Below are 16982 nucleotides of genomic sequence, written 5' to 3'. Positions count from 1 at the left end.
TAATTTTTTCTCCTCTTCTTTGAAATGCCTTGTGCGCGCTTCATTCGTTCCTGATAGCACATGTAAGCACGAAACAGCGTCTTCCTACTACTAGTATGGTATTAGGAAGACGCTCTTGTCGAAGCTTGCGATGCTCTGGTAACAGCATAGTAAGTAGACGCTAAAGCGCTGAGAAATTTTCACGTAAGTTCTTTTAGGTTCGCCTCCGTGCAGTGCCTTTGTTGTGGCAGCAAAGACGCGGGTATTTTCTTCCGCCCTTCTAAATTCAAGGCTCCCCTCGGCGCGCCGGGAACGAGAGCTAAAAGAAATTTTCCGCTTTAGCCTGGGATAATGCAAGATGGGGAGAAGCTCCACGAGTTGAGAATAGAATACATTGTGGCAGAGGCCTCAAGATGTGTCCAGATATGAAAGGTGAATGGACAAAACCAGTAAGCCAGAAGCACACCAGCGTATTGCCGGTAAGATTGGAATAGGAATTTTAAGATCCCGCTGTAGAATTGATAATCCGCTTCAAGGTAGTACGAAAGCCTCACGACTATTATTAGAGAGCGCAGAATAGAGGGCCAAGTTAGCCAATAAGCGTAAGGTAAATGATATAAGGAAGGCTAACATGGAGAGTTTTCAGCGGGCGCTAACCAGTGGAGGAATCGTAAAAGCTTTCGCGATGAAATTAGATGCAGAAATCAGCTGTCGTTTACATTGAGAAAGAAGGCAATATCACTTTTAATCTCGATAAGATATGTAAAATAGTCGAAGAATTCTGCGCACATCTCTACAGTTGCTGATATAATGAGGAAACTATTTATATAGAAGTTGATACGGAGGTATTGTACATGACTTAGGTAAAGGAAAGAGAACTCAAGAAATGCTTAAAAGCGTTGCAAAGGTGGATAGCGGGTGGTTAGGATAAGCTAACTGCGGATTTCATGGCATATTTGGAGAAACCCTACCGTCTTATGAATGCATAATAATGGGGATGTCATGGGACTGAACATTTATGTACCGATTGGCTTACAGCACGTTGCTTATAAGGTATTTTCTATATTCATCGCTGACTGAATTATAACAATCTTTTGGTTAAATAACCTTAAAACAATGCTGGCCTTAGGAAAGGCTAGTCAAATATAGAACACATTCACAGCATCGAGCAGGTGATACTGAAGAACAAATGTACCCAACCTGCATATATAGCCTTTATAGATACCATAAAAACATTTCGTTGATTAGAAACACCAGGAGTCGTGCATAAATTACCTATCCAGGCTAAAGAAAAAACATATTTAAAGCCTCGAGAAAATATATATCGGTTGCCGGGTGACCATATTTCTTGACAGGAAAATTGATAACCGGGCTGCAGCAGAAGCATTGTTATGAATCCCGAATATATGTGTAGCGACTACCGAGTGACCATAGTTCATTACAGGCAAAGTGTTACGTAACCAATGATGACCGAAATCAGCTAAACAGAGAAAATCTGTGTGCTGCTTTTCCTAGTGAGTTTACAGAAGGTATTCAGGTAAACGGTATCTGTATAGTTAAGGATAAAATCTAGTGAATAGTGCCTTAGCAATCTCCGATCCGCTCATGGCATTGGATTCCTCACGGGCCAAAAGGCAAAGCATGCTGAACAACTAGACACCCAAAGCCAAATGGCTTGTAGAAAAATTGATATCGCAAAATCTGAAGAAATTTTAAACCCTCGGACGGGAACGACAGCACACGATATGTACCGAAGCATTGGAAGCGGTAAGCGAATACAGCTACCTAATGGACGCAGTGACCGCAGATCAATACCACGGCACAGAAATGCAAGATAAATAAAAATGGGATTGACTGCGTTTGGCAGGCACTCTCACTTAATAAACAGCAATTTACCGGCACTCCTCAAAACAATTTACATCAGTGCTGTAGTTCACCGGAAATTGTCAATGGCGCCGAAACGAACAGGCTACTGAACAGATATGAGTATAAGTGGAGGCCAACAGAGATATGAGGCAACAAAAATGACAGTTCTAATGTTAAAGGACAGGAAACGAGCTGCATTGGTCAGGAAATAACCGCGAAGTAACAATATTCTTCATTAAAGAAGAGAATAATCTGCCAGGTCAGGGCTTGTAATGATAAGGCGCGATATTCCACGCTCCATAAAGGGATGGAGTGGTTTCCAAGAGAAGGCATGCGTTGCAGGCAGCGCCACAGAATCAGGTTGGAGGATTAAATCAGAGGACTTTCAGGGATACGTCGCACGCAGTGACAGATGACAACATTAATTTAAGGATATGGGAGGGGCACTCGTCCCCCGTTGTGCATAGTTAGGCAGATAATGACGTGACTGTAAAGTTTTATAGGATGATGTGAAATCGTATGGCGGGTGTGCTCAAAATCAAAGCAAACCGAGCAAAACACACTTAAATTTGACTAAAATGTGGATTATATTTTCAATAAATTTTAGACTTCAAGGTAACTAACAAATGAGAGATTCTTTTTAGGGGAAGATGTCTAACAGCAGCACAAATACTCACTTTGAAAACAAGCGGACCCAAAAAGACACAAAAAACATTTACAATCTTGAGGTTTATCATTCTGGCGAAAACATTTAAATGCATAGAAAGCCAACAATGCAGAAATTAGACATCTTACTGTATGAGATTGCAGGTCACTGTTGTGTAGGCTATACAGCACTGTAGACGGCTCCCACATGCAGTTTGCTGCTGTTTGCATTGTGGTGATTTCTGCACCATTCAGTTTTCAATGTGTTGTACGCGACTTTTCAAGGTCTTTGCTTATTGTCGGCTAGTAGGTGAGGATACTAACTTCAACAGCGCTTCAGGACCAAATAACTGCCAATATCCTTTAAAGGCCACTGAAAACCACCTAGCATCTGCGAAAACCGAAACATCAGGTAGCTTTGTGGGATTTATTTTTAGGGCTTGCATCATTCTGAGGTGTCTGAGAATTCCTTACACCCAAAGAACTCGGTGCATGCGAGCTACAATTTCAATTTTAAAGCCTTATATCTCCCATTAGCAACAGAACCCGGCGGCGACGGCGTTCAGGAAAACTGGTCCACAAAAAATCAAAAGACGTCATTAGGAAAAAAAAAATATCCTGAAAAGGTGCGGGCAGTTCAACTAAGAACATTAAGACCGAGCACGCATTTCATTGGCCCGAAAACGCGATGATTCTTGACGAATAATGGTAAACATAATGCATACGCCGCCTTACGGCAGTGTGCTCATGAGGATGTGGGTCGTAAGAACGGAAGGCAATTATATATAAAAGCTTTCCCCTTCAAATTACGCACGTAGCCTAAAGTTCTCTCCGTAATTTTTTATTACTCATCTTCGGAAATCAATGAAACCAGGGAAACCTGTTTTGATCTTTAATTTTAGCTATTCAGTGATCATCGCTTGAGTGGCTTCGTTGTGGTCTCTCTGCAGCTTCGAGCTCCGTAAACCGGAACCTAGCTGGTCTTTTCGGCCGGCCAGTAAGCTGCAACTGGAAGCCAATGTCTCCGTGGTAGTTTTCAACCCGGTAGTTTACCAGCACCTACCGGAGAAAAAGGAAATATGAGCTCCTAATATCGCTTGTCGCATAATTCGGTCATTATTCTCTAATACAAGTCGGCATGATCTCCCAGCCTTTTTTCAGTGATAAAGACATTTCCTACAACCCTTTTAGTGTTTAGGAAGTTCTCCTGTGAAGTACCACAGCGTTGCACATAAAACTTCAATTCACGCGATCATCATCATCGTTTTTTTATACGTCTTTATTTCTGCATAAAATAGGCCTAGCCTTGCGGCAGAAATGAGGGGCTTCATGGGGGTGGAGGTGAGAGGCACGGCCGAACATCATCATCGTTATTGTGGCCGAAATAGCTCTTGGTTTCTTTTCCTAATAGTCCCCAATTATAACTTATCTCATACTTTTCTGCTGTCCCTACCGCTATCTCCAATCCTCTCCCGTTAGTCCTTATTTAAAGCTAGCGGCGGAGAAGGACGTACTGGCGGGCTAGTTGGTTCATGATGAAGCGAATGAGTGCAAACTGCGCGAACAAGACGGAATGTACGGCACACAAGAGGCAGACTGCGCTCTGTCTCTCCTTTTGCGCGCCTAACGTCCCGTCGTGTTCCCGCAGTTTGTACTCATTCGCTACCGGTGGAGCCTAACAAAATACAACATTTAGGACGCGCATGATGTCGCAGATGCTGCCTTCACCTAGTGTGCGCAGGGCGACTGCCGCAAGCTAATGATAGCTGTCCCGAGTTTTCTTGTCGTTAAAGATTGAGCATTCATTGTTTATTCTCTCTATGCTGCTATTTATAATGGCAATATTTTACAATGTATTGATTTAAGGCTAAATTTTTCGGCAATTCCTTTCGAGTGATTTGAGACTAAAATAGGTAAGAGAATTCTACAAAGTGAATAAGTCTTCAGATGTAGACCGCACCTCGTTAAGAAAACTTTGTGTAATTGGCCCCAGAACATCGCGCTTGCTCCGAAAATGGAGGAAGAAAGGTGACTATTTTAAGAGTTATTGGGGTTCGCAAAGTTCTGTACTTTGAAATAGTCGCAAATCAACAATATTCAAAATTGCGATTGTGAAATGCAGCATAACTTGAATGATTAAAAAGCGAATAAACACTTCACCTGACTTCTCTCAAGTTTTGTTTCCTATCTCGTTATTAATTGTCAGCTGCGCCCAAGACACTCTAGGTGGAGCACCTCTTGTGACAATCAGCGTTATTTTTTAATAGCTGTAGAGATTAAAAAGAATCGCATGCTTTTTGAGGCTCTTTTTTTCGGCGAAACACGATTGAGATTTCTATTTATTGGTGTTTAATTTCCCAAAGAGACCCATCTTCGATAGATGGCGTATTGAAGGGTTAGCATAATTTCGACCATCTGGGATTATTTAACACTCAGCGACGTCGCGCACTACTCCGGTCTGTAACATTTCGCCTTCATTGCAACCACAAGGCTGGGATCGAACCCACGTCTTTTACGTCAGCAGCTGACCACCATAAAGATTAAGAGGCAGAGGTGGCTGAGCCAGATTTATCTTCATTTTTGCACCACCAACCAATATTCTGAAAATCCAGTTAAACCATGTTTCTAGCTGGATATGCATCTGAAGGTGTGCAATATCATTGTTCAAAGCCTAAAGGCTGCGCACGCAAACTATCAGATATATTGAATTTTTTGAGGTGATGTTTTACGTTAGCCATTGAATTCAAACATCTTTTAATTATTGTCATCCACGCCACCGCGTATTCCGTGCATATGCTTGTAATGTACATATTAGAACCGCGAACCCACAGTAGAGACTCGGTTACAACGTTTTACTGGCATCATCTTTCCAATTTATACCCACTCTGACTGCATGCTCTATCTAATAAGCTACGGGTTTCAATGACCACTGCGTATGGAAAATTTTCGCATTGTAGAAAGGCAGGCACTCCAAGCAGCGACGCTGAAGTACTGCAGCCGATGATGGCAGTGAGTGATATATAATGGCTGCCAACACAGAAAAAAAAGTCTGAATAGAGAGCTCACTTTTCTTGAAACGTTGCATTTCTGATGTATCAAAAAATCGACGCAAGGGCTTAGTGGTGCCGTAATCGAGAGTTCGGGATTAATTTCTTGGCACCTGGAATTCTTTACCTGCTATACCATCATTGAGTACTTGGGCTACTTTCGGTTCAAGACCGTAGAAACGCGGCCATCACTGCCGGGGTTTAACACACACCTCTCAAAAAGAAGCCGTTCGACACGACTACTGAGCCACCACGGCGGGTTCTAAGCCTTATAATATTCAATTCATCGCTATTTTAGTTCTGATGTGTTCAAGAGTCGAAATCTTCCTAAACGCCGGCACAAAAGCAGAAACATTTAGGATTCCACCATCACCGTTTAGTCAAAATAGATTTAGTCAAAGTCGCAATAGTTTTGATTTGTGACCTGCGCGATGAGCGTGCAAAGCTCCATCTCTGCGATCCTCCGTCCGATGCACATGCGCGGTCCAGTGCTGAAGGGCAGCGAGGCGAACGGGTGAAGGGTCCACGGCTCGGCGTCCTGTCGTCCGGACCGGATCCAACGCTCCGGAAGGAACTCGGAGGCCCTCGTGAAGTTCTCTTCTAGACGTCCGGACACGAACAACTCATTGCGAAGCACGGTCTGGGCAATAATAGTACAGCGTAAAAAAGGGCACAGCATGTCACACAGGGTGCGCAAAATCACATCGGTGGACTTAACCGGGAAAGCGGCCTATATTAAGTGCCACTTCAAAAGCAACGTTTATAGTGCAGCACTTCAAACTGCGCAGTACCGAAACCTTGTGTACACATTGTTAGCTGCAGAGCAGTCGATATTATAAGGATGCTAACGACGAAGTCAATCTTGCAGAGTAGTTGAACATCCCGCCGGTAACAAAGTAGGAAATAGAGAGAGCCAAGAAGGAGACAGAGCACTCGCTGCGAGACAGCGTGCAGTCACCGCGAAATAAATCGAGCGCTCAATCTGACGTCACGGAATCGGTTGCGATGTCTGGATAATTAAAACAACTGATAGTACACGCTGTTGAAGTAGAAAGACGCTCGGAAGAGACAGGGGCTAGTTGGAGATTCATAACTAATTTAAATAAGTGCTTGGCTTAATCCAAACTACATCTGGCAACACGAAATTTCAAAACCCAGCTCCGCACTGTATCAATGCTTTGCTTTCTTTTTCTCTTATTCTTATAACGCTAAATACGTTTTAGCCATTATAAATTATGCAAGAGAAGGTCGACAAAGCGCTTTCGCGTGCATCTTTTTCCGACAACGAATGTCTTCAGCGAGAACCGCAATCATTGAAGCACGGATTCTGTTTGAATTGATTCATATGGTTCAGCATGTGTATGCACCCATGTCAACAGATGAATAAGGAATATGCGCATACATTTTTTGGAATCACGTAGCCGGACATCACAACATCGTGGTCGAGTTTACGGTGGACAGCCGATACGGGAGGATAGAACCTGAAAAAAATGAATGCATTTATTATTAATAGGCTTTGCAGTCTAAGATTGTTTTCGTTTTTTCCTCTAGAACACGCAAGTCATTTGTAAACGAACAATGCTATACATTTTTAAGTGGCCGGTGCGGTAGCTCAGTGGCTATAGTGCTCGGCTACTGATCCGAAAGATACGGCTTCAGTCCCGGCCGCGCTGGTTGCTTTTTAGATGGAAGCGAAATGCTATCGGCACGTGTACTGTGCGATGTCAGTACACGTTTAAAGAACCCGAGTCGTCGAAATTATTCGGAGCTCTCCCCTACCGCGTCCCTCATAGCCTGTGTCCCCTTACAAAAATGGTCTAAGGGCAGTCTATAGACTTCTTATAGACTCTATAACCTTCTTATAGATATCTCTTTTTGTCTTTTTGTCCCTCATAGCCTGTGTGCCTTTACAATAATGGTCTAAAGACAGTCTATAGACTTCTTATAGACTATTGCTTTCCTATATATATATGTATATATATATATATATATATATATATATATATATCTTTTTGTCTATTCATAGTGTATAGACTATCTGAAGAAAAAGTCTAATAAAACTGTAGGGCCATAAATCTATACACTGTGTACAGACTGTCTCTAGGATTTGTATTGCCTATGAACTGTTCTCCAGACTCAGTCAATAGAGAGCCTCTAGACTTTATAGGCAGGAATTCATGGACAGTCTATAGACTGTCTAAGAAAATTTTTGTAACTGTCGTTTTGAGACGTTAAACCACATCAAAAGCAAGCAAAAATTTTTCTAAGTGTAATCACGCTTTGCCTTCTGGAAATGAAGAAACGTAGTTTGTCCATCAAAGCGCGCGTTAGCGTCTACTATACGCATGAGTGGACCGTAATAGACCGTTTAAGTTAAACAGTGCCTGCAAAATCCTAGACGAAAGCAGCCTGCTTCGTTCACTTCTGTCCGCACCTCTGCGCGTTACAACCATTGAATATGAATTTTCGAAACATGTCGAGAAGAAACGGGCAGCGATAACAATTGGCTGTCATTTTGAGGCAGGGTATTGAGGCGAGGTATCTAATTCGAACTATGAAGATTTGTTTTGCGGGAAGATCAGGTGAGCAGTTGTAAAAAAGCAAAAATTATGTTGGGAGACGCGTGCAAAACGAGCAATTTAAATGACGTTGATTCGATTGGAGGCATGCGTCTTGTACTTTATGCATGACGCAAAACAATAAACATGGGCACAAAACTTTTTGAGAAATTCAAGTGCACATGCGCCAGGTAGGACGCGCATCTGACGGCACCTCCCTGCCTGAAGCACGAGTCATTCCTGAAAACGGGGTCGTTGCTGGCTGCATCGTTCCAAGATATCTGGCCATTCGAATAGCATGCACGCAATGCAACACCTTCTGTGCACGTAACTGGCCTAAATAGCAATTTTTTTTTTGTTTTTCAGCGGCGCAGGGGACAAAAGATGAGACAAGTGCACAGACACGGCGCTGATCGTCTGTGCACTTGTTTTGCTTTTGTCCCCTGCGCTGCTGAAAAACAATGTCACACCAACTTGCCCAAGCTTCTACAGCCAAATTCTGTCGAGGCGCAGCGCCGACAGTGATCGCGTATTCGAAATTCTAAAAATTGGTATGGCGGTTACTAACGACCGGCTCCAAGCCTCTGATGGCGATCAGGCGCCTCACTCTAATAGATAAGAAGTTAATTATTGAAACGTAATTAACTAGTTTACTGTTTGAGATGATTCACAGGTGTTTTCTGGTCCGAAAACCCTGGCAATGCAATGCCGCGCAATAGAAATTTTTACGTTGAAAATAAAATTTTGGAAAACTCGGTATACATAACCATTTTGTGCACGAAGTATGTATTCCAAGCTGCGAAAATTGGTGACGTAGTACTGTACGATGTCATTGCACGTCGAAGAACCCCAGTTTGTCGAAATTTCCGGAGCCCTTGACTACGGCGTCTTTCGTAGCCTGAGTCACTTTGGGACATTAAACCCCCATAAACCATAAACCATAAACCGTATGTATGTCCACTACCTTCCTTTATACGCACACTATAAAAAGGCTGTGGGGCGTTCATATAAACACTGTACACGTTGTATGCGCATCTCCCGTGCTCGTCTTTACTAAGAGGGCGTCAAGATGCGAAAACTAGTGGAAATTGCTGTTTCCGTTTTTAGTAGATCCTCTGCACATCATTTAAATGTTTATTCATCTATGTCAATCGTTCTATACGACTTGTTTTAGCAGTGATTTGTCACGTACATGAAAAGTTACTCACTGGCACAACAAATAAAAAATGAAAACTAGCAAGCCTGTCACACTGTTACACTAGCAATTCTTCAACACAGGAAGAGTATTTTTGCGCACACACTAAATTCGGGTAAGAACCGCACAATTATTGGGCGCCAACTCAAAGGGTGTTTTTCACTGAAGGTCGCATTTGTTCCTCGAGATGGAAATTTTTCTTAAAGAGACATAGTCGTGCGGGTGAGGGTTCTCAGTGAGGGTGCTGCTGAGTGCAAGTCGACCTTTAAAAGCTCCAAGGCTTGCAGCGAGACAAACAATTTTAGTAAAATCTTATGAAGGATTTAAGCTATGCTCAGTGGGACTGCTCGCGGAGGCTGCGTCAAATCTGAGGCACGCACAGCGGCGGGAAGGGCGATAAGATCTTTTCTCCTATATTTTTTCTCAGACGTATATTTGTGTGCGGCAATCGCCAATCACACAATTATATTTATTTTAGTGCTTTTAAAAACAATTCTCTTTTCATACCCGAGACGAAATCAGGGCAAAATTTGTAAATATTTTAGAAATTTAAATATGTAATTCAATTCATTTCTGCAACAAAAGTTACTAAATAAAGTGGCAAGTATAACAATAATTAACGCTATAATACGCCAGAACATACTCTGAATTGATCCTAACTGACGAACAGTGGCCGGTGGAGAATCAATATAACTCAATATATGTACCGGAGCCTCTCCATTATAACTGCTCTGACTGGATGTCCAAGCCCAAAATTTACAGCTGCGTTATCTTATGAGAAGTTCGCTAATGCGACTAAATTTACTCTTCATCACTAAGACAAAGACTAAAGGAAAACCTCGAGGTAGCTTCGGTCATACTACCATTAAAACAGGAGAAAATTTTGTTCTCAAGGGGACAGGCGGTATATCGAGACCAGAAAGATCTGGATGCCTCTCCCATACCTGTAATGGAAGGGGGCTGTCTATCTCAAAGACAAAATAACCCTTTATTGCGGCGTGATAAAAAGATTTTTTTCGTAAAAGATCAATAGAATGCACATGAACTTACCTCAATGCTTCCTTTATACAGGCTCTTACGTAAGGTAATCGACTGTATCTCCTGTTTCCCCGTTCAGCCATAGCCAAGAATACCTCTTTTCTTGCCCTTTCCTGAGCTTCTGAGTTCATTGCAAGGCAGTAAAAGCAATAAGTAGCGGCCGCTGCTGTCTGCAACGAAACGCAGATAGAGAAATTGGTAGTTGATGATGGATGATGATGGATTTTTATGGCGCAAGGGCATCTATGGCCAAAGAGCGCCATGGCACAAGGTATTTTTTCAAATGCTCAAGGTGGGGTCGGAGACCCATTTCCCAAGCATTTCACCCTAAATAAGCCGAGCACCAGACCAGGGGAAAGCTTGTACCCATTGTATCACCGGTGGGTACCCGGCGGCACTGGGGATCGAACCCCGCACCTCCCGCATGCGAGGCGGATGCTCAACCACTTGGCCACCGCTGCGGTGTAGAAATTGGTAGTATCTTGGATTGCCGTGTGCAGCCATAGGTCTTTTCTAATGCTTTTGAAGTATTAAACAAATATGCAAAATGCCAACTACTGCTATTTATCCCGTAAACAATCCAGCCGTATTAATTTCTACTTGAGAAAGATACTATGCATAGAAAAGTGCTCTAAGAATCGTGATATGTATCTATACATGTTATAGAAAGGGCTGAGTTTTCTGTGAAAGTTTGTGCGCCATAAGTGCCCAGTTCCGTTACAAAACGATTACTTATTAGCTGCTCTTTTTAAAACTTAACCTCATCGTAACCATAAAACAACCTAACATTAAATAAAATCTCACAACTACCAACCCCAGGATACACTCTCATACACTTGCGAAAGTGATTTTCTATTTGTTAGCCATTATTGGTTAAAACATCTATGAAAATTTCAGCTGGCCTCGAACATGACCTAATCGGCACCATAGCCATGGTCCACTGCCGCTTGCTCAAGAATTTATGGAGGGACGCGACGAAATGCTTTATTCCTTCTTGAAATAAAACCAAAATTTCTTCAATATGTATTTTTGATAAGATTAAAAGGAATTTTTTTTGTTTTAAGGCATCTTTATAGACAGTGGGTAATTAGAACTAAATTTCTTCTCAAGTCACCATCATTGCGTTAATAATAAGAAAGTATGCGAGTTTGTATATGAATATATTCCCAAAGGCTTGCTCCATGTAAGAAAGCTTTTGTCATTTTTATACACCCAAAACTCTGAACAAAAAAGTCAAACTCCAGCATGCATATGTCATGAAAATGTTTAAAAATGGATATCAAAATTTATTGGTGTTACACCCAGAAAAATTGAGAGTTTTAACGCTATCTTCAAGACAGCTGAATTCATCCGCGACGAAAGGAAATTTTCTACTCTTACTTGTTATGAAATTGCGAAAGAAGTAGCGTGAGTAATTGCACCACCTCACTAAGCACTTCTGTCACTGAAATCTTTGACGCAGAAATCATAACAGAGACGCATGCACTCTCGATCATGCGCTCACGAGACAAAGACGGAGGCCTTCAATCTTTCTCCACAGTGAAACAGCGTCTCATTTTAAGGCGTTGTTCCTCCAAAACAAATCCAAAACATCTGCGATCCCTGTTGGGAGCGAGATCATGAGCCAGAACTCATCACCTTACCTCCAGCCGCATATCTGCTTAAAAAGCACTGCGTCTATTTTCTGTCTGCATGCATGGTTGTTTAGCCGCAAGCTTGGACATCAACTAATAGAACCCTAATATTTTGAGCACTTCTATGGCAGTGGCTGGAGTGGCTGGCGAGCAATCAAGAAATGGAATCGTTGTGAAGCATGCAGCTTCCAGCTTTCCAAACTTCGCCTAGACAGCTTCGAAGGCCATCACAGTGCTTCTAAGCTCGTAGCGTAGCGATGGCTTTAGTGGGGAAACAAGGTTTTCACAAATTTTGCTTTACTTTCTGCTTCGTATTATCGTTCGTGCTAGACGAGGCCCCTGAGCATATGCAGTCTATTTCGGCAAAGACGAGGGCTTAAAAATTTTCTTCTCAAGACGCTTAATATTCTACGGTAGCTAAGGTTGGATTGCTTGATGGTGTTTTAAGTGCATAGGATGACGTCACAAAACTCCAATGCAGAATGGCACTCTGAAGTACAGGTGATTTGAAGGCAATGGTTGGGTTATGCATATCTTCGAAATGGACTAATTCTTCATTTTAAAATATCCACTTAATAGCAATCAAACTCTCGGAAAATAATTTATTTATGAATATTGTCAGCTATTGCCACCAAAAGCAATGCTTGCAGTACATCATTCGTTGCTCAGTTCTCGCCTCAATAACAATAAATTAGTATGAGGGAAAATGTCAGAAGAAAACATAAATAAGTAGCACAACTTCCAGAAAAGTTTTTAACGGCAGTTGAAAACGTTCGTATAGCATTGCACACGCACTTTTTCATAACCACGAAACAGTTGGGATCACCAAAAGATACAATTTTTTTATTCCACACTTTAAAAACAAGATTACAAATAATACATCTTTTGTTCATGAACTGTGTAACACTTAGCTAAGCTACGAAGTACACAACACAAGAAACGCCAATGAAGGGCATATTAAATTATACAGATGCATATCTGGCTGGCAAGCACTTAGAACAAACCGCCTTGGACCTCGCTCGTTCACAGAGGACAAAGTCCTCTGTCCTGGCCACAACAGTCTAGTGCCATCAAGGCTTACAAGGCACAGTCTTGTGTTTTACGAACGACTGCTAGATTGACAGATTGTGACTGTATTTCCCGTTACTTCTCTCTTTCTTTTTTAATCCCCTCATTCTCTTCCCCAGTGCAAAGTAGCAAACCAGAAACCTTGCTCGTTAACATCCCTGCCTTTCCCCCTTCTCTTTATCTAACTATATCTACAACTTGATTAGTTGATGTCTCCTTTTATTTCTTTTTGCAATAAATAACTGCCATGATTATGTGTAATATCATCTACCACTTATGTATTGTAATTTGTAAGTGTGACCAACTCTTCTGCTGTCAAAGCCTTGGTGGCTATGGGGGTGTCTGGGTTTCTGGGTGGGAGGCTGGGTGTATATGACCACGTCAAGCTGTCCATGAGGCAGCTTTTACTACGGGCGCCCTGTTGCCAGGTACAGGTTGTGTTATAGATATCTTTATTATTTCTTCAGTGTGCTGCTACGCTAGCTTCTACGGGTTCAAGGCCTTGTGAAGAGTTAATAAAAAGGGGTTAGTGGTGGGCGCTATTCTGGAGGGTAGAGTTAAGTGCGTTGGCGCATAATGCTGCTTCTACAGTGCGTATGTGGGCAATCACGAATTAGCGCATAGACGAGAACTAGGTGTGGGATTCCTCATAATTCAGGATATAGCTGACAGCATAGATGAGTTCTATAGTATCAACCAGAGGGTGGCAGGTATCGTAAATAGGCTTAATAGGAGGTACAATCTGCAGGTGGTGCAGGCATACGCGGCAACATCCAGCCATGATGGCGAGACCGTTGAAAGCTTGTATGAAGACGTGGAATCGGTAATGAACAAAGTAAAATCACAGTACATTGTACTGATAGGCGACTTCAATGCGAAGGTGGGCAAGAAGCAGGCTGGCGACCAGGCGGTAGACAGCTATGGGATAGGTTCTAGGAATAGCAGGGGAGAGTTGTTAGTTGAGTTCGCAGATCGATATAATTTACGGGTCTTGCATACCTTCTTCCGCAAACGATTGAACAGGAAGTAGAGCTGGAAGAGCCCCAATGGTGAGACTAAAATGAAATCGACTTCATCCTAAGCGCTCGGTCTGGCATCGTTCAGGATGTGGAAATTATCGGAAAGGTGCGCTGTAGCGACCACAGAATGGTAAACTCTCGATTAAGCTTAGACATGTAGAGAGAACGGAAGAAGCTAGTAAACAGCAAGGCCATTAACGAGCTAGCGGTAATATGGAAAGTAGAGAAGTTCAGGTTGTCGCCGCAGAACAGATATTCAGCTTTGACTGAGGAAGGCAATCTCAATGCTCATACAATGAACGATAATCTGAAAGCTATCATCACGGAGCGCGCAGTAGAAGTAGGCGGTAGGACGGTTCGACAAGATAGCGGCAAGCCATATCATGAGACAAAATATCTGACAAACAAACGTCAAAGCATGAGGGCGTCTAACCCGCCAGACAGAATAGAACTAGCAGTGCTATCGAACCTAATAAATAAGCGCAGGGTTGCCAACATAAGAGAAAGGGAGTTTATTATGGAGAGAATCGAGCATGCTCAAAAGAACGGAGGTAGCCTAAACGCGTCGAAGAGGAAACTAGGCACAGGTAAAAACCAGATGTATGCGTTAAGAGACAAGGAGGGCAATCTCATTAGCAATATGGATAAGCTAGTTATTGCAGCCGATTATTTTTACACAAAACTATACAATAGCCAGTGCAATCAGAGCGTTAATGAGAGAGAAAGTAGCGAACAGCAATGCGTCATCCCGCAAGTAACGGAAGAGGAAGTAAAGAAACCCTTAGCAGGTGGTGCGGATCAAGCAACAGCAGATCTGCTAAAGGACGGAGGCGGGATTGTGCTAGAAAAATTAGCCACCCTGTATACGCATTGCCTTATGACCTGGACCGTACCAGAAGCTCAGAACAACACAAATGATATCTTAATTTATAAGAAAGAAGACGACAAGGACTTGAAAAATTACAGATCGAACAGCTTATTCTCCGTTGCCTTCAAGGTATTTACTATGTAATCGCTAATACAGTCAGGGCAACCTTTGACATTAATCAAAGAAATCATCAGGCAGGCTTTCGTAACGAATATTCCTGAAAATATCTTATGCACACTGTCAATTAGGTGATAGGGAAATGCGTAGAATATAACCAGCCTCCATATAAAGCCTTCATTGATTACGAGAAAGCATTGGACTAAGTGGGAACCTCAGCTTTCATAGAGGCATTGCGGAATCAGGGTGTAGAAGAGCCTTATATCAATATACTAGAAGATATATGTAGCAATTACACAGCTACCATAGTCCTCAATAAAATCAGCAATAAAATTACAACAAGGAAGGACGTCCGGCAAGGAGACACTATCTGACCAATGCTATTCACCGCTTGTTTACAGGAGGTGTACGGAGGCCTGGATTAGGAAGAGATGGGGATAGGGGTTAATGGAGAATACCTAAATAATCTGAGATTCGCTGAAGACACTGCCTTGCTGAGTCACTCAGGAGTTGAACTGCAAATCATGATCAATGAGGTAGACAGGTAGAGCAGAAAGTTGGGTCTAAAAGTTGATATGCAGAAAACCAAAGTAATTTTCAACTGGTTAACTAGGGAACAGCAGTTCACAATTGGCAGCGAGATGCTTGAAGTGGTGAAGGAATACGTCTGCTGAGGGCAGGCAGTAACAGCTGATCCGGATCATGGGAGGGAAATATCTAGAAGGATAAATGGGGTGGAGCGGATACGGTATATTCTCTCAGATTATGAATGGCAGTTTACCAATATCCCTCAAGACAACAGTGTACAACAGTTTTATCTTGCCGGTACTCAGCTGCGGAGCAGAAACATAAGGGGTAACGAAAAGGGTTCAGCTTATAGTGAGGACAACGCAGCGAGCCATGGAAAGAGAAATGATATGTGTAACGTTAAGAGATCTGAAGCGCGCAGAGTGGGTGAAGGAACAAACGCGGGTTAATGACATCTTAGCCGAAATCAAGAGAAAGAAATGGGCTTGGGCATGGCAACTTAAGCGAGGGCAAGATAGCCGGTGGTCCTTAAGGGTAACGGAGTGGATTCTAAGAGAAGGCAAGCGGAGCAGGGCCGGCAGAAGCTTAGGTGGGCGGATGAGTTTAAGGAGTTTCCAGGGATAGTATGGGCGCAGCTGGCAAAAAACTGGAATAATTGGAGAGACATGGGAAAGGCCTTTGCCCCGCAGTGGGTGAAGTCAGGCTGATGATGATGATGATGATGATGATGATGATGATGATGATGATGATGATGATGATGATGATGATGTGGGCGATGTGGGTTGAGTCACTACATCGAAGGCGGCAATGGGGATTAGGTAACCGCCTATCTACTAAGGTGTGGTGGAAGAGAGTCTGGTTGAGGAGTGGAAGTTGGAAGGTTAGCTCCCACGCTTGAGCCGGAGGTTCCACTTCAATTAACACGAAACTTGCGAAGAAGGTACAGCTCCTATTTTTTTGTTGCAGAAAAAATTTGGGTACAGCCTGTTATCGGATGCGACAATTATTCGAAGGGCAACTGGATTTACACTCGATGATTGAATTGATGCTTCTGCTCTAAGCCGAGTCTTAACAGAAGTAGCAATATTTTCCTGGACTTTGGACGTTTGTTGGAGTAGATAGACAGTGACTATAAGTGGGCGGCAGCTTCCTGGCTAACGGGAGTGGGCTAGTAGGCGGTGCTTGCATTGAGCAGCTCATTTTCCCGCCACATCGCTGAACTTGATTCCTCCATAACTGAGCCCAACTCAAGCCGTCGGGTGGATGACTTTCGTCCACGTTCACCGATCAAAGCTCCCAGGAGAGACAAAGGAAATAACGAATGGAGGGCTGGCAATAAAAGAGAGAAAGTGGATTGACAGAGTGTATATTGATGGCCCCGCAGCTATGTTGGTGCTGTAGCGATGTTGCCGGTGCGTCT

The 16982-nt window shown here is 42.8% G+C and overlaps 1 pseudogene across 1 annotated transcript in view; it reads right to left on the bottom strand.

The window, feature by feature from the left end:
- Positions 1-3325: 3325 nt before the first annotated feature.
- LOC144104930 (putative cytochrome P450 12a5, mitochondrial) overlaps positions 3326-16982 on the bottom strand; it is a 52212-nt pseudogene continuing 38555 nt past the window's right edge. Inside the window, exons 6-9 of the transcript XR_013308660.1 lie at positions 10341-10498; positions 6940-7018; positions 5962-6177; positions 3326-3549 (exon numbers count right to left, since the gene is read on the bottom strand). The product of XR_013308660.1 is annotated as a putative cytochrome P450 12a5, mitochondrial (transcript). The remainder of the gene's footprint in view (positions 3550-5961; positions 6178-6939; positions 7019-10340; positions 10499-16982) is intronic.

The sequence above is a fragment of the Amblyomma americanum genome, chromosome 9 (genome assembly GCF_052857255.1).
Source record: "Amblyomma americanum isolate KBUSLIRL-KWMA chromosome 9, ASM5285725v1, whole genome shotgun sequence".
NCBI lineage: Eukaryota > Metazoa > Arthropoda > Arachnida > Ixodida > Ixodidae > Amblyomma > Amblyomma americanum.
Note: the sequence above shows the minus strand (reverse complement) of the source record. Positions and strands in the feature narration are given on the sequence as shown.